The 18,620-nt window shown below is 45.3% G+C and overlaps 1 protein-coding gene across 4 annotated transcripts in view; it reads left to right on the top strand.

The window, feature by feature from the left end:
- LOC116953516 (transcription factor HIVEP3-like) overlaps positions 1 to 18,620 on the top strand; it is a 116,583-nt gene that overhangs the window by 30,897 nt on the left and 67,066 nt on the right. For 2 of the 4 annotated variants that reach the window (XM_032973823.2, XM_032973813.2), the window contains exons 1-2: positions 16,648 to 17,250; positions 18,279 to 18,341. The exons of 1 other annotated variant lie outside the window; for it this stretch is intronic. The gene's annotated coding sequence lies outside the window, so the exon portion shown is untranslated. Of the gene's footprint in view, positions 1 to 16,647; positions 17,251 to 18,278; positions 18,342 to 18,620 lie in introns of those variants that run through there. One more of the 4 variants, XM_076073998.1, reaches the window with a different exon arrangement.

Genomic DNA, 18,620 nt, shown 5'->3' with positions numbered 1-18,620 from the left:
AAGGATTTGATAAACCATTTCGGGTCTTAATTGATTGTTCACGCTTATGGTGGCTTTCAGACTGCATCCATTATTTCGTCTTCCCCCTCCTCTTTTCCGAACATAGATGGACTCGTCCACCTAAATAACTGTCAAATCGCTCTCCATGTTGCTAACGTTAAAAATAACCGCCACTTTTTTCAAAATTTCTTGAAGTGGTTTTCACACCTGATGATGATTGCTTGTGTTGCAGTCGAAACGTCGTGAGAATTTTATTGTTTTATATTTTTATTATTTTATTGTTTCCCTTCTACGTAACTTTACCGAAAGAACCAAGACTATGAATCCCTGCAGTCACGAAAGCTTTAAATCAAAATTTATGCTTCAAATCTCTTTAAACTATTGTCATTGTAGTGCGTATTTAATGTGGCGCTGCACTTCGATGGTGTAGGAGTGTTGTTATAACAATTCTATATTCATTTAAAGTTGCGCATTTTGATGTAACGCCACATTTCTCAACCCCCCCCCCTCCCTCTCGTCATACATCGTCACAAATGTCTGACCCCCCCCCTCCCCCCTGGTGCGTGACGTCATTTATGGACGGCCTCTTTCCTCTAGATCCCCCCTCTTGTGTAAATCCTGGCCTGCTCACGTCAGGACTGCCGTACGCCGAAGATCCCCTGCCAGCAGGCAGTGCTATGCCACTACACATACATCACTTGAGGGAGGGTATTTTGGCATAATCTTCCACACTGGTCAAGGCGTCTTGGAAGACGTTGGAGTGCCCACACCTCACCCTACTACAGGCGACCTGCCGATTGACTGAGGCCGGCGTAGCTTGCCGTGTAAGATCGCAAACACGGAATATAAAAATCTCAATTTATTCTCCAAAGACCCTTTATGAGAAAAAAAAATCGTAAAGTGACGGATTCCAATAATGCGAATTGCATTTTTGATTTTTCTCAAGGGTGTAATAATTGTTTTACAATGCACAGACTGATGAACACGCACTATAAACGTAGGTATTGTGTTTTATTACACGCACAGTAAGCAGCACCGCAGTTTGTGCCTACACACAAGATGTATTATTTATATACCGTATTCTCCTGATTATAAGATACTCCACAAAGTAAGACGCGACTCCAAGCTTGTGCCTGATGTCAATAAAAAAGTTGTACAAATCTGCTTACACGTACACACACACAGGCACACCTATCGCGTTATAAGACTCACTCCAATCCTTTGCTTAAAAATAGATTTTTAAAAACACGATGCATCTTAAAATCATGAAAATATGGTACATACATCGACACATATATAATGAAACAAGTGTTGTAGGCTGCGCTAATTAAAACGTGTAAGGGAACGTGATTAATTAGAACTGCAAAAACACGCGCTCAGTCTGCAGAACCAGTTAAATGCGGCTGAAATTGAATTACTGCAGACACCATCACGGTATAAGGACCATTGCTCCCCACCCCAACCGTAGGATTATATCCTGGGCTTAATTTCATCTGAATCAAAGACGTGGAACGTATTTCATCACTCGGCACCCCACATCCAGTATATCCTCTCGCTTAGGATGGTGGCTACTCATCAGCGTGCGTGCCAACTTGAGTCGAGCAGCGATCCCTGAAAATATTCAGTGAGAAAATCAGTCACGATTATACTGCGTCTACATTCTGTGCCAGGTGGCTCAGCGGTAGCTGAGGGTTGACTCGTCCCATCATCGTTTTGTGACGAGTAAAATGTGTACCGTTTTATGGGAAAGTCAACAGTGGTTGTTCTATGGATAGACTCGCCCCCACCATAGGAATGAAGAGTTTCCGCCAGTGGCTGGGGGCTGTAAATACAGGAGATGAACACAGCCCAGAATGCTCATTTGAGCTGTAAAATACCTTTGACTTATTTATGTTATGGCCACGTACCCAGCTATAGGGTGGCACTGCGGGTGGCAAAGCACTGGACTCGCGGCTGGGAGAGGGTAGATAAAATCAGGTACCAATTTGAGACTGCTTATTGACACGGCCAGGGGGGAGTGGGGGCCCGGTGTGGCGGTGACAGCGCGACAATCTCCGTTGTTGTACTGTACTTCTATGCAGTGGCGGAGCGAAGGTTGGCAAGGGTCTTGGTGCCAGGGATGACATACGACCACCCACCCCCGTGTCCCGGCGCGCCTGGGGCTTCATTGGCCGTGTGGTCTCCGGTGCAATTGCACCGCCTGCGCACTGAGCAGCGACGCCACTCACTCGCTCTGCCTTCTCTCGCCTCTCACGCGACGATCAGCAGCAGCAGCAAGCAGCGAACACGTGGCGCTGAAGCAGCGACACAGCTCCACGTGGCCTCACGCTGTGACGGAGCGAGCCGCGCTCGGAGAATTAGTCCTTCATACGTGCGGACTATATTTAGCCAGTCGGCGACCTAGTTTGTGCGAAGCCATTCTGCGAGGAAAGATGAACGTTATGAATTCAGGTGCAGTATTTGATACTGTCTATATTGCATCAGGGGCTACGCTACAATGAACCGCTTTCGTTTTTATTTTGTTTCTACCATTCATGTGTAGCCAAGGTTTTTTTTTACAAAAATAAACTGCTGGGTGAAGGCCACGCCGCGTCTATAATAGAATGGGGGGTTGTTTGGCCATATTTCACCACGCTCGTCAGTGCGGATTGATGAACTGGGGGGTAGGGAGTCGAACTCGGGTTTCCATGTTCCGAGCGCAGTACACTAACATCTGTGCCACCGTATCATATAATTGCCTAATTCGACTATGTTCGATCAATTACCGCCTCCTACCTCTGTATCTTGCTTTCTGTGAGAGCCTCATGTGAAGTAATTCGACTCTAAAATAAAATATATAAGGAAGGTAATGCCTCCACATATCCGTCTCTGCACAAAACAAATGTATTTCTCACCCAACCCATTCAGCCACAATGCAGAATTTCAGCAGCATTATTTCAAGACAGGTAAACTCCGGACTGGTTTTGACACTCATTGTCTCTTCAGCAGTCGGGCTTGCTTGACGTGAATCAATGTTGGTGAACTGCCTAATGAATCATCGATTAGGCGAGTTTATTTCCCTTTAAATTGATTAACTCGTTTCGAATGCAGTGCTGAAAGGGGTGTAATTTCGATGTTGATATTATTTGTATGATGTATCGTGTTACGTAATTTTGCGTGCTCATCAGCTTTTTAATATGGTTTTGAAACCCAGATGTCATTTGCCAAACAAATATATTTGGCGTCGCAATGGGAATCTGAACTGGTTATACATAATTCAGATTTATTTTCAAGACAAATAAATAACAATTGAATGTATTGTATTGAATTTTCTCTCCAGCCATACCGCAACAATATCTGAACAGTGGTTGTTTCTTGTGGATACACCACCGTCGATCGGTACAGGTTGACTGCGGTGGGGGTAAAGTGGAGGTACTCTTTCTTCCGAGATGTTTGGTCTGCGTGAAAGATTAGGCCAGGATACACCAGAGGGGTGCTCTCTCGAGAGAGAGCTCCCCCGAATGGAAACACTTTCGCCAGCAGTTGCGCGAGTAAGCGGTTGCAGGGTGCGGCTGCGCGTTTACATTTTACCATTTTGTTTACCTGCACAATTTGATGCTATGCGTCTATGGCAGCTACGCAAACAAATCACACGACGCTTTAAGTTTGGCAGATGGCGTGTGTGGGTGTGTGTGATGTGGGCAACGGTGAAGCAGTGGGCAACAGCGCGCTGCACCACGAACCCAACGACCCGAGTTCGATTCCCGCTCACGGCCAACACCAGTGGCGATTATCCGAACCGGTCCTGGTCTTCCTCGTAGCTCCACTCGGCCTCAAATGAGTATCTGGCGCCTTTTGTAAACATTGCCACGCGCGAGAGACAAAGGCGGTCGGGCGTGGTGCTCACCACCCACCCGCTCGCCGTGCCGTGCCGGCCTTCACGGGTGCTACTCTCCAACAGCACTCGCCCCAACAGTCTGTCAAGGGTACACGCGGGTTCTTCGTGTGCCTGTGAAACACTGCGCGTGTACGTCTTGTGGTTGCGCGCGCGCGTGTGCATGCAATGTGGTTTTTTTTTCTGCAAACATCTTCAGCTCTGCACTTTCTGAGCAGCTAATGGCTGTGGCCAACGAGGTGAAGGGATTGTGCGGTGAGGCAATGTGTGTGTGCTTCGCGCAACGTTGCCTGGTTTGTGGTTGTATCTTCGCTGTCGTATTCAGGCAGCCATCACCAGGGTTTCATTCCTCGCTCGACATTCTCCACAATATTGATGCTATCCTGGCTTGACGTCGGGATTATCGACGTAAGGCACTACCACTACAGTTATAAGGTTGTGACTATCCATAATAATCCGATATTATTGTACCCTATGTAACCGTAATCCTATGAACAGGTCAAACTCGGGGGGGGGGGGGTTGACTCGTCTCATCATCCGTCCATGGTGGGTAAAATGATACAACTTTGTGGGAAAGTTGAGAGTGGATTTTCTGCGGATGAATTCACCCCCGAGACATGGGGATGTGGAATTTCCACCTCTGGCTTAGGGCAAAGAGGAAATGACCACCGCCTCAGCGGCTTCAGCTGTGGAATAATACATCGCTCGAGTTTAGGACAAAATGAGGCTGAATGGATGTGGCGTGCCAAAATGATTCGGGTTCAAATTAAGCGCTGGTCAGAGGGCTCTGCCATTGCGCTTGCAGTAAGGTGCCAAAAGAAAAAAAAAATCTGTTCTCATCACGCAGGGTCACGTACCGAGCGACGTGGCACAGGCGGATTATAAGACCGCACGACTCGCGATCACGAAATGGTTGATAGCTTTGAGCCAGAAATCGTTCCTAGTACGAAGAAGGATCATTGGCCTGCAACATCCGAAACATCATGTATTATCATTTATTTCTTTTCCGTTTAGGGCGATGTTCCAATAATGTTTATAGCATGAAGAAGAGCCATTGCCCAAAACGTCATCTGTTTAATATATATAGTATTCACTTTTAGGGCCACAGTGTTACTGACCAATGTGCTCAACTATGTAGTAATCTGCACTTTTATACCCAACTGCCAATGCAGTATCACGTAAACAATGTTTTATTGGAACACGTTGTAAAACATATCACCGTATTAAATTCCTTAAATATATATATTTTTTACTAGATGACTGCAAAACTTCCAGCGTTAAACAAAACTGTATCGTGTTCAGAGCACCGAGCCGGGACTGCTGAGGTTCCTGTATTCAAATCTGGGGTTCATCCACCCGTGGTTCAAGCGTGGTTCAAGCGTGTATCGAGTTGCTGGTCCCAGCTCAGGTACCGATGATTGCGCACCAGAAAAAAATACCTTGTTATATAATCTGGCGGTTTAAAAAAAAATGTATACATTCCAGCTCGTGAGAATTTGCTGTTATGTAATGGACGTGTGTCTGTAGGACAGCATATGGGAAAGTGTGGATGAGAGGTCACTTGAAGTGGTCTCAGAGGTTACTGCAGTCATGTTGATATCGTCTTCCACCGGCTGTTCTCTAGCAATGGGTGATTAACTGCTGTGCGATAATGCAGAGTGAGGTCATCGTCATTTGCCACGGTACTCGTATCACAACATACTTTCCGTGGAAACTTTATTTCGGACAAAAATAATTACCATTATCAGCCATCCACTGCTGGACGAAGACCTCACAAAGCCATTACCACCTCTTACAACGCAACAATCAGTCTCGCTTCTGCACACAAGCAGCTTTTATCGCTCCATCTCCGCCCGTTGAAGGCCTCTCGGACTACCATTCCAGCGTTGGTCTTGGCCAACGCTGGAGCGATGTGTCCTGCCCAAGCCTACTTGTCTTACCTTCCTTAACAGACGATGTCTGTAACTTTCATATATTGCACTCTCTCATCCCGTCTCTCAGTGAAATTCTAAGTGTGTACCTCTCCACGCTTCTTTGTGCTAACTTTTACCAAAACGTTAATAACATTCGGAGAGGTATTAGTTAAATTACTTTAGTGTTCAAGGTCTCTCAACCATCACCCTCGAGCCGACCACCACCGCCATCCGAAGTTTCTATAGACGTGAAACATTTCACATCTCACGCGAGCACACTGGTGTCATGCTATTTATAGCGTTCAACATTTCATATTTCCTTGGGGCTTGCCTGCAGTGGTGCTTGCCACTAACGTTTGCTCTTTGCCTCCCTTCCTCCTGCTGCTCATCACAGGAGCCTTGGCTCAACACGCTTGCGATACAAGGCGCATTTGTACCTGAGTACAGTACATGTAAAGCCCCCTCTTGTCAGTCGTTTTGCTGGATGAGGGCCTCATCCAAATACCTGAGCGGGACGTGGAGGTTATTGGACCCTGCTTTTACCACCACTGGATCAGTGTGAGTTCTACGAAGGCAGGAAGTATTGATGTGGGAGTATACAATTTGAGTACAACAGTGGGTTTCAGCCGGGTCTGTCCGGGTCACCGACCCAGAAAATATTTCCGCACATGGCACACCACATCCAGTATATGCTTCGCTGTGGCTATTAGTTGCACACCGTTTCCATTCTACTTGGGACACAGACAGCATTCACTGAGAAATTGACTCATGCTTGCATCGAATCATGCACGTGAGAATCTGTTTGTCAAAACGTGTACCTTGTGTGTAATGGGTTCACGTGACCCCTCCAGCCATTAGAGGCCATTATATATTCACCACAGTGTTAAAATAAGAATAAGTTATTGAATTTAATTGTGATCATAGATTGCCATGATATGCTTAATCAATAGCACCAGCACTTTAATGCAAGTCCTGTAATAAAATAAACGACAGATTTTCAATCGGCGATCTATTTTTGACCTAGAAAGTGCAAACTTATAATCGAATATGGGCTTCCTCTCATCTCAAATCTGACAAGGTGGCATTTACAGCAAATAGGCAATATTCTTGTCTGGTAACACAACTATTGCATGCGAGATTGATTAAGCAATCAAATCTTTGTAATAAATTTGTACTGAGTAATTCAGATAACTTAGAAGAATGGTTGAATGTTTGTGTCTGAGACAACAGTTTGTTTTTTTGTTTTACTGCGAGCCACGTACATATACATCTCATTTTCCATAATGGATCGCTTTTGGACGCCATGGTGTATCTTACGTAGTACAAAGAGAATGCAAGCATTCAAATCATATCACTTTAATTAAACATATAGCTGGATACTTTTTTTGCGGTTTCCATCCCCCAACATTTGTGACTCTGCCAAACTGTGGTGATAAAGAACTTTGGTAATAATTGTAATATTAATGCCTCTGTCAATAAACCGCTTGCTCAAGGCCTCCCGGCACAATGTTGGTCGTGCGGGTTGGTGATGAGGGTAGGGGAACCCAGGACTGGTTCAGATATCATCCCCCAATTATGTTATCCTTGGCCAGCAATACAAGTCTGGCCTCTGGGCTCATAGAGTAGTGCACTAACCACTATTTGGCATAACATAAACGAGGAAAATGCCAACTCTTTTTTTGCAGTTCTTGACATTCTTCCACCAAAACTTAAATATAACATCAAATATCGAGAGAGAGAGAGAGGGGGGGGACCTAGCATCGGCCACCATGGTAGGGGGGCCCACGATGTCTTGATAGACTCTAATTTACATGTACAGTCATTTTGTCAATCCACTGCTGGATGAGGGCCTCCCTGTGTTGCCTCGGGTAATGACGAGCGGGTGGTTGAACTTTATGTTTTAAATGTATTTTTGCGCTTGTCTTTTTTACGCCGCACCAGCAATCACAACGCGCTTTGCGTTGCCACGGGCCTCCTCTGTACCGTGCAACCTCAGCCTCACCCGCTTCCCTAAAAATAACAAAAATAACTTGGGGTCGAGAGGACAGAAGCGAAGGGGGTAGGAGGCACTGTGGTTTAACGCTTTGCAACGCAGGTTGCATGTGTTCATAACAGCGCTATCTGTTTTCGATCCAATGTGAACGCACTTGTAGTGTGGACTCGCGTTTGCTCGTACAAGTTGCTCCCTGTTGAAAAGCTTCCCAGAGACACAAACTTGCATTAAAGGGAGCCTTGACAAAAGTACACAAATGTGTTTTGCCTTCATGACCACGCATCGGCTACCATACAGATAATGAAATACTTCCGATGACAAACGCTTGTTGGAAAGCGTTACATAATCCGCATGTTTGCATGTTTGTTTGCTAAGTATTTTACTTGTTTTTTTTATTTGCTGATGTGCTTCTCTGAAACCGAGCGTGGTCGTTTAGAGACAGCGGTGTTCTGTGGATCGTACAGATTTTACGTGAGTGTGTTTGAGGCTTTTTGGTGATGTCCAGGGAGAGAGGTGGGGCGGGGCAAACAAGATACCTATAGGGAACAGCACAGCAAGTAGGTTGCTATCAAATTTGATGTATGAACACAGACAGATTGCTCTTACATACCGGCCAGCTGGGCGAAATTACTGAATATTTTATGGGTCACGAATAATGAGTAAAATGCTAATGTAATAATTGACAAGCACACACGGACGTAGCAAAACGTGTACTGGATGCGGTGTTCTGAGCATGGAAATATTGTCAGAGTCACCAAACCTGGATTAACATGGCTGAAATCAAGACTTGCAGATTGCCCAATGCAGGCAATGTTAACGAGCACCCAGTAGCGCCGGCACGGGTGCAAACAGATGGACGTGACCAGCAATATTTGGGCCCGTTCGCCCTTGTCCCCCGTGTGTTGATGTTCACACACAGCTCCGCCTGCTCCTTTGCAGGCTAAGTCAATCTAGTGGAGGCCCAGAATAAAACGTGGATACCAGTTTCCAACTGGTGATGCGCATCATGGTGAAACTGCTTTGATTGTGACACAATCTGAACGCGAACCATTGTAAGTACTATACACAAAAGCATTGGCTTGTCCAATCCCGTATACTCGATCGGTTGTTTTTTTTTTACTTCGTAAAACGGGGTGCATACGCACACAAATCAGACCCGTCTCGGTCTCTTGATTTATCACCTGGTGAAACAAAATAACGCGGAACACACGGAGACAAACAGAAACAAATGGAACACAAATGGATGCATGCCAGTGCTTTTTGGTTTAACTGAACTGCAGCAGCACTGTAGTTTAATCTATGCAGAGGCTGTCCTCCGCGGGACTGGTTATGTAAGTGTGTTTTTTGCTGTTTGCGGGTTTTACCATAACAACTTGAAAGCAAATACTGAAATAAATTGTTTGCACTACATACCAATACAGTAATTACCAAAGAATAGAGGACTGCTCCTATCCGTTTTGATATGGGGACCAATATCCTGTTGTCTTTGGAGTTACCCGTGACAGTTATCATTGTCGGTCATTATCATTAATGAATCATAAACATCAGTTATCAATCTTCAGTCATCATTCGTCCTCACAAAAATAATTATATTTCAATTTAAAGCTTTCGTGACTGCAGGGATTCATTTTCTGGGTTATTTCGGTAATAATAACAATTCTACGTGACTTTACCAAAAATAATTATACTCCTCTCCCTTATCTGGAATATGTATCTATCTTACATGTGTCCGTTTCTTTCTCTCCACGTTGCTCGAAATGTGTTCCATGTATCTCACCCATCGTGTCTGCATCTGGTACCTCTGCAATGTGGTCGTCCATCCACTCACTCTCCAGGCTCAGCAGAGCTTTCGAGATCAGACGAGACCAGGTGCATTCTGGGTTATTTGGTCATGGGAATTGTCTCAAGTATAATCAATACCATTGTCAATGACACAGGCGTCGATCTGTCAACTAAGTACACAATGGCGCAGGAGTAGTGCTGCGATATCCTGTTCTTAAAGTAATCAATTACTCCAGCAGTTATCGGTTCGATTCCTCAACTAAGCGGATAACACCTCCGATTAGCGTGTTGGCTATGTCCAGTGGAAAAATAAGTTGAATATACATACATACATTGTTGGGGGGGGGGGGGGAAAGTCTCGCCCATGTTTGCCACCGACAAGGTTTTCAATGTAGGGGGTTGCCTGCATTCAGGAGGTAAGGTCTGGGGGCAGCCAGTTTATAATGGTGCCCGAGTCAACGAACTCAAAACATACAGTTTCTGTTGATCCATCCAAAATGTTTAGCGAGTGCAATGACTGCTTGACCACCCACCCACCTGCCCCAGCTTTCAGCCTCGTGTTGTCTGAAAACCTAGATAACCGGGGTTAGATCGTCACCATTAGTTAATGGGGTTTCGTTTGTTATCCTTTGCGTGACTTGTGAACTACTGGCCATCTGTGAAGTATTGGATATCTGTGAAAAAGAGCTTTATACTTCATCGGATTCCTCCATTGTAAATATTCAGATTCTGACCTATGACCTTTTCATCATCGGCATCTGTGCGGGAATCCCCAAAGTGCCCACCGCATCCCTATCTATACTTTATCGTGGGCAATTTGTTTCCAAACGAAATTTTTTGGTGAAATTTTTTTAAACATATATATCGTATGCTGCAATACAAAATGAGCGGTCGAGTTTTTTTTTCGCTGAATGTATATCCATGCATTTATTACCAGAAATAATTGCCATTTTTAACTTCCATTGTACAATGAATGCATTTGAGTGTTGGTGCATTCTGATTGTAATATTCTGTGCCGTACAGTATATTGGTATACAATAGTGTGGTAAATAATATGCGACACATCTTTTAAGTAAGCTATATTTTACACTAAGTACGTATATTATGCTTAGCTTATTAGCAAATCACCCAGAATCCACCTGAGCTCATCAGATCTCAGAAGTTAAGCAGCATTTAGCAGCGTTGAGCCGAGTGTTAGGATGGGTGACGACTATACATACATCTTATAGGCTGTCGCAGAGCTATGTTATGGGCAGCATAAGGCAGTGTTGCAAAATACAGGGTGGGCCAAAATTCAGGGCACAGGGTTATATTTGTTTTAACAAATCACGTCGGGTTATTTCATTCATTTCAACAAATGTTAAAACTGACGTCTCTTACCATTAATACATGCATGACTAATAATTTTAAATTAATTAAGTATTTTTAAGATTACAGGTGTAATCTTTGAACATTGGTCAATTATATTTTGTCTCAAATCATTCAGGGTTGTTAGTCGAGTTTTGTAAACGACGGATTTCAGGTTACACCACAGGAAGGCGAATTGCATGATAAAAGTATGGTCAAATAATCCCCCCAATGACCCGCGTGGCACAGGACAGCCCTCATCCAGCAGGAGATTGACAAGATGGATGTACATGTACACGATGTGTTTATAGCATTGTAATTACGTGCAGTGTATTAGTCATTGCCAATTGGTGGTTCCCCATGGGAATGTGGAGTTTCCACCACTAGCTCAAGACTGCTAACAGAGATTAGGACCACCCCGTGCCCATTTGAGCAGACATACGATTTTACATTTATGAGTTTATAATTTAATGTTTTTCAAATACAGTATCGTGACTGGCCGTGCTGAGTAAATATGTCCATTCATTTACTGAGAAAATAAAATGCACTGCACACGTGTTATGTTCTGTGTGGACTTCTGGCTGTCATTGTGCATGCAGTCCGTAGGCAAATTCTAATAAAATATTTCTGGCTCCCTTGATTGACTGGTCTTGTCAGCCTGTTATATTTTCCCACAGCTTTAGTACTCATTTCCCAGAGCAATCGCGGCTTTATCACCTTTGCTCAGGACATGTCAATGAAGCATTTCGCACGATAGAGTTTATTTTTTTTTTCCTCCAAGGTGAGTGCACCCTTCTGGGGAGTCGGTACAGGAGGTCTGTGTATATAGTGTGCCCTCGAAATAACGTTGTCTGGATATAACCGGGATTTTTGGAAACCCATAAAAATACAAGAAATTCGCATACCCTAAGATCAAAAGACGAACAGCAAAGCGATACCGGCTTATTGTAAGGTGGGCCCGACGCTTTGGAAAAAATGCCAAATGCTGAGCAGTCTAAATTTCGTACCGTACTGGACTGTCCAGCAATTACTGTTGCGTTGGATTGCATGTTTCAGAACTGGCTTACGATTTCCTATTAATTCAGTTGTTTATTTTCCATTTATACTGGTTTTTACCAATATTTTTAGAGCATAAAAAAGCAATATAAACCACATCACAGCCTATAAATGGGCAACATTTGGTCTTCATGGAAATAATGGGATTTTGCTCTCCGATTTGTTTTGGCGTTTCGCACCACGTGTCGGGAGAAGAAGCCTCCAGCACGCGGAGCAGAACATCGGACAACGCGCAGTACGACCTGAAATCGTACTGGACAGCAATACAGTACCGCCACAAAAACAGACGCAGTAGCCAAATGGGTTTTCGTTAAGGAAACGGATTTTATATGGGAGTGGGGTGGGGTTGGGGGGAGGGGAGGGGAGGGTGTACCCCACCAAACGAATTCGCCCGACGGGGGCAGTGGCAATCTGGGCCACCCAGTGACAATTGGAGGCGGAGGCGAACAGACGCAGGGAAAGTCCCCATGTGGCTGGGAGCCTGGGGATGGGCGCTTCCTGTGTTGGTGACAGGGCGATGTGACGTCTTGCGTGAGTGAGGAAGACTCCCCCCTGGTGCCAGCCTATCGGACCCCAGGAGAGATGCCCTGATGATGAGATGTTTATTTGGCTGTCGCCCCGGAGTATTTTAGAATTTGAGCACTGGCCGCGGTGGTTTGTTGGTAACTTGTGACAACGCAAGCCAGGACCACTGAGCTCGGAACCTATGTTTGAATCCGGGCTACATCCATCATCAGCAGCAGCAGCCATCTACTGCTGGATTATGGCCACTCCAAGCCGTCACCATATCTCACGGATTTGCGAAGCAACGATCTAGCTCCCGCACACGAGATAATTCCATCACTCCATCTACACGGTGCACGTCCTCTTGGGCGTCTTCCTCATTTGGACTCCGTCGTTTGTCTTGATTGCCTACCGTCACTCCTTGAGAGGCGCGTCCTTCCTCCAAAAGCCTATTTTCTCAAGTCAATTAGATATTTCTCACTTGCGTTTGTTCTCGAATCCATGTGGTTCTCTTCCTTGTATCTCAGTGTTATTCCAAGCATGCATTTTTGCATGGTCCTTTGGGAACATTTCAGCTTACGTTTCTTGTTATTGTCAATGTCAATATTTCTGAGCGGTGATACACGCTGTAATATACACTGATTTAAGCCACTCGTGATTTCAATATGCTTTTCATTTATAAATAGTTGATGGTTTGGACACAATTATCAATAACCGAGTATAATTGGTTTATTAAAATGGAAAATGCCTGGGGGGGGGGGGGGTTGCAGGGAGACGTCCACCGCAGAGATGAAGCGATGAGGACAGCTCGTGTCTGTGGGAACTAGATAGCTTGTGACATTGCACGACCATCCGTGGCTGATAGCAACGGCTTGGGGAAGCCTTCATCCAACATTGGAGAGATTATGGTTGATGATGATTCAATCAGCAGAGTCTATCTCTGCAAGCTTTTCTTTAAAAACAAATCAGGCTTATGGACCACAGAGTAGCACAAAAAGGTCTATTGAAGTGCTTGCCATTGAAGTGTTTCAGAAGAAAGTTATCTTGTGTTATGGGGCATTTTAACCTAACATGCACATGAAGCTTTGCTGACTCGGAGTTTCTACAGGGACAGTGCTTTTTTTCTCACAGTGACTCCGTATCGTACAATTGGGATTTAATCACGATGATTAATTTTTAACCCCTTTTGTCAAACCACTACTAGATGAAGGTCTCCCCCAACGCTATGTTGGCCATGGTAGTTGTTTGACATTCGGCTGGTGAGTGTGGATTGGTGAAGAGAGTTGGCCCAGGAGTACGGAAGTTTAGATATCGCCACTGATGTGAGCCGTGGCTGGGAATTGAGCTGCATGTATGGGGGGGTTCATAGCTCAATGTGCTAACTAACCACTGTGCCATTGTTGTGCACTGTAGTTGAGTGTTAAAAATAAAAACACACACAAGAAGTAAAAAGGGTGAAGGGCCATGAGAGGGCAGTGTGAACACTCGTAACGAGTGCAGCTCTAAAAGTGTATCCAGGAAAGCCCCCTTAAGTCTCTATAACGCGGTGAGAGCTTATTGAGACACAAGTGTATTTTCCAAGGATGCCCTGAGAAAAATACAATAGATATAATGCAGTATTCAGTGCAGAAAACAAAATATTGTTACTGTATCCGGTGGGGTTTGTTTAGCACCTCAGGCAAATTCCGAACAGACACTGTGTTGCCACCAATGAATTGATCCGGGAGCCGACAGTCTTCTAAAAGGGGTCCACACCTGAGCAATCAGTTGCTCACCCAAATCGCTCACGAAATCACGCAACGTGATCTCCTGCAGTTGGTTGCTTTGTCCACATCTGAGCTAGTGGTCGCGAAACAATGAAATGAATTGGCGTATTCAGGAAGGTAACGACCAATCAGAGTTTGGGAACGTGTCCTTTCATGAAATACACGGCTACAAATCGCTGAGCAGATCGCTGCATGAAAGTACAGCCTGTCTCTTCACTGGAAGCAACCCTGTTGTGCAACTTCCTGCAACCATAATAAAGGTTTTGTTTGGGTTAGATCGCGTAAATATAAATGTGTCGTTAAACCCGCGACCGCCCTACATAGCCAATTCGTAAGGTTTGTCACGTAAACAAAAGGTGTCAATTAGTTACAACTTCAGCACACTGGTGTGTTGGAGAGTAAAGCTACAACATTAACAATTCGAGTACGACGTTTTGCTGGTGATTACAACCAGCTTCATCAGGCGATTATCCCGAAGTGTGAAGAAGTCATAAATGGAGCAATGGTGACGGCGTCACTGCGAGCCTATTGATGTCTGTCCATGTGTCTGTCCAAAAACACTTTTATTTTCACACAAAAACTACAAAGCCCCTACCTAGGATCCTGCACAGCTTACTAAATACCATTCATTGCCCAGATATGTACAGTTTTTGCGCAATATGCTCAATGATATAATACAATATATATTTTTAAATTATATCTCATGCTGAGTACCATTGAGCTTAACACGTGCGTTGGTACATAAAGCGAGTGTGAATGTATCAGCGCAGATGCCTAATGTGTGCTCATATGTATATACATTTCAATGTTTCCAAGTGGACATAACTAACCGAATCGCTCAACTCTCAACCAGCGTTTGGAGGGGTTAGATTTCAGATAGACCACCCTTCGGTATAGCTGAGAGGCATTCTCTCCCGCACTAAAACGATGTTAAATTACACGCAGCTCCTGGCGACTGACTCAGGGACTGGGGCCTACTGACTCAGCTCTGGTGCCGCTCGGCTCGTGACTTTAAAGGTTCCATCGTCAGCATAATCGACATGTCAAATTGTTTAATGGGGCCGTCCATAAATGACGTCACGCGATTTTGGAGGATTTTTACCACCCCCCCCCCGTCCCCGCCTTCGTCACACGGCGTCACAAAAAGTCAGACCCCCCTCAAATATGACGTCACAAAGCTCTGCCCCCCCCCCCCAAAAGCATATTTCCATTTTGAAAATAAAACATGCTTCAAATCGCTTTAAACTATTGTCATTGTAGTGCGTATTTAATGTGGTGCTGCACTCTGATGTTGTAGGAGAAAACACGTATTAAAAAGGCGTTGGAAAGCTTAAATTTAGCATAAAATTCACTTGAAAATATTTTTTAACGTCTAACTAAAACGGCAGATGTTCAGAATATTCTATTGAAATTATCTTATAATTATAAAATATTAAAAGTAATTATAAATATAAAAACAATACTTGAAACTTAGTAGTAGAACGAAGCAAAATGGAGAGTACAATTATAACAATCACACATTCATTCCACAGAATGAAAAGCCCTGGTAGAATCATTAGAATCAAAATGTTTAATAACAATCGTTAAAAAAAAATACAAAATGTATGCTTCTCCATTCTCCCATGGAGAAGCAAAATGCTCCTTCATGGAATAAATAAAAGATGACCTTAGTAAATTTTAACAATCAAATAGTTAATAATGAAAATGGATCAAAATTAGTGTTATAACAATTCGATATTTATTTAAAGTTGCTTATTTTGATGTGACGTCATCTTTCTCAAACCCCGCCCCCCTCGTCACACACATCGTCACAATTGTCTGACCCCACCCCCCCAGGTGCGTGACGTCATTTATGGACGGCCCGTAAGAGGGAAATAAAACACAAGACGTGAACTGGTTGTCCGAACATTCCCTGCGCGTCTCATAGTCACATTCAAACATGTCGCAAGCTTTATAAAGATGTACAGCTTTATGACGGTTGAAACCCAATCCTGGTAAACCTGACAGCGTAATTTGGTAAATTAAAATACAAATCACAACAGCGTGATTTGGATTTCGTGACCAAACGATACCGAATGTAATTACGAAATGTAAATTGGTCTTGTTCGTTGCACGCTCATTTAGCTCGACAATTTGTCTATCGCGTTAAAAAAAAAACCAAACTAAAAATAAACATGGTAAATAACAATGTAGCATTTCGTGTAGGGGCAAGGGTGGTTGGTTGGTGGTTGGTAGTGGTGGTGATGAAACTTCCATAATACACAACGTGTGTTTGTAGGCTGCTTTCATGTATTCGTTGTCAGCAGATAGCAGTGCGCACAGATCCATTGTTGTACTGCACTACGCCTCAATGTCACCAATTGCCCGTCAGCAGCGTGGGTGAATCACCAAATGTAACGCCACTGCACGGCACCCCTCCGCGGCGGCGGTGGTGGTGGTGGGCGCTCATCCAGCAGCGGATTTGACAGCGCAGCCGTGACACCTCGAGGCGCTTCGGGTGGAGGTAACTGAAGTAGGGTAACGTGGAGGGTGGTGGAAAGGGGGGAGGGGGGTAAGGAATCGATTATACAGCACAAGGAAGAGCCCCCCCCCACCCCTCTCTCTCAAAGCCATAACAGCTCCACCAACACCACCACCACCAACCAACCACCCTCCCTGGCCCGCCACCATCAATCTTAACGCGGGGCCGACGACAGCCGCCGGTGGTTCCTGACTGGTGAGATGGCGATGGGGCAGAAGCTGGGGACAGCCCCTTCATCCTTCACTTCTTCTTCTTGTTGATGATGATGCTGATGATGCTGCTGCTGCTGCTCGGCGAGTAGGAGGGGAGCGAGGGAGGAGACTCCCTTGCGGGTGACGCTGGGCCACCACCACCAGCATCACCACCCACCCCTCTCTCTCCTCGGTGGGTTTGCGCCACGATGAGCTATTTTTGGGGAGCTCGCTGCGTCTCTTCTTGGTCAGCAAAACGAAAGCGGAAAAAAAATGTTGTCTGGTTTTAATCCGACACCCCCCGTGAGTCTCCTTCAGCCGGCTCCTTTTTTGCCTGACGCGAGAGACACAGAGAGCGCGAGAGACAGAGAGAGAGACAGAGAGAGACCACAGAGAGAGACACAGAGAGACACAGAGAGCGAGAGACACAGAGAGAGACAGAGAGAGAGACACAGAGAGAGACACAGAGAGAGAGCGAGACAAACAGAGAGAGAGACACACAGAAAGAGACACAGAGACAGAGAGAGACACACAGAGAGACACACAGAGAGACACAGAGACAGAGAGAGACACACAGAGAGACACACAGAGAGACACACAAAGAGACAGAGAGACACAGAGAGAGACAGAAAGAGAAACACACAGAGAGATAGACAGAGAGAGAAACACAGAGAGATAGACAAACAGAGAGACGCAGAGACAGACAGAGAGACACAGAAAGAGACACAGAGACAGAGAGAGACACACACAGACGCACAGAGAGAGACAGAGAGACAGAGAGATAGACACAGAGACAGAGAGACACAGAGAGAGAGAGATACACATACACAGACACACACACAGAGACACACAGAGAGAGACAGAAACACAGCGAGAGAGACACACAGAGAGACACAGAGACAGAGAGAGACACACAGAGAGACACAGAGAGACACGCACAGAGAGACGCACAGAGAGACAGAGAAACACAGAGACAGAGACACAGAGAGAGAAACACAGAGACAGAGACACACAGAGAGACAGAGAGAGAGACACAGACACACAGAGAGACACACAGAGAGACAGAGACACACACAGAGACACGGAGAGACAGAAACACAGAGACACACAGAGAGAAACACAGAGACACAGAGAGAGACAGAGGAAGCTCGCTGACTCTTTGCTTGACCGTTGCCGTGTTGTCATCGTCGTTCCTAGCCATCATCGTCGTCATTGTTAGTCGCGGTTTAGGCTTGGGGGGGGGGGCTTTTTTTTCTTCTTCCTCCGTCTAAAATGCAGTCAGGCTACGAAGCTAATATTCATGTGAACTGCGTTCTGTTGGCGTGTGCCAGTGTCGCGCTGGGCGAGTTGGTGGTGAGTCTGGGATGAAACAGTGCCCAGAGCTTCCCCCTACAGTGAGTATGATGAGTGGTAGCACTGTACACGCCGTGGATACAGTGAGCACGTGGCGGCTGACAGCTCCGCCTCAATCCCCCGATCCCTCCTAACCCTTCCTCTCCTCCTTTCATCCGTCAATCCTTTTCTCCGTCGCCTCCCCCTAGCCTCAATCCCTCCTTCCAACCCTTACTACAGCATCCCCCCGCTTCATCGTTTGGTCCATCACTCCATCCCTCAAACCCCTCCCCGCAATCTCTCCCTATCTCCATCCTTCCCTACCTCACTTAATCGCTGTT

This window comes from Petromyzon marinus, chromosome 3, assembly GCF_048934315.1.
Source record: "Petromyzon marinus isolate PM22_M1 ecotype Great Lakes invasive population chromosome 3, UKy_Petmar_22M1.pri1.0, whole genome shotgun sequence".
Lineage (NCBI taxonomy): Eukaryota > Metazoa > Chordata > Hyperoartia > Petromyzontiformes > Petromyzontidae > Petromyzon > Petromyzon marinus.
The sequence above is the reverse complement of the archived record's forward strand: the minus strand, read 5'-3'. Positions and strand labels throughout refer to the sequence as shown.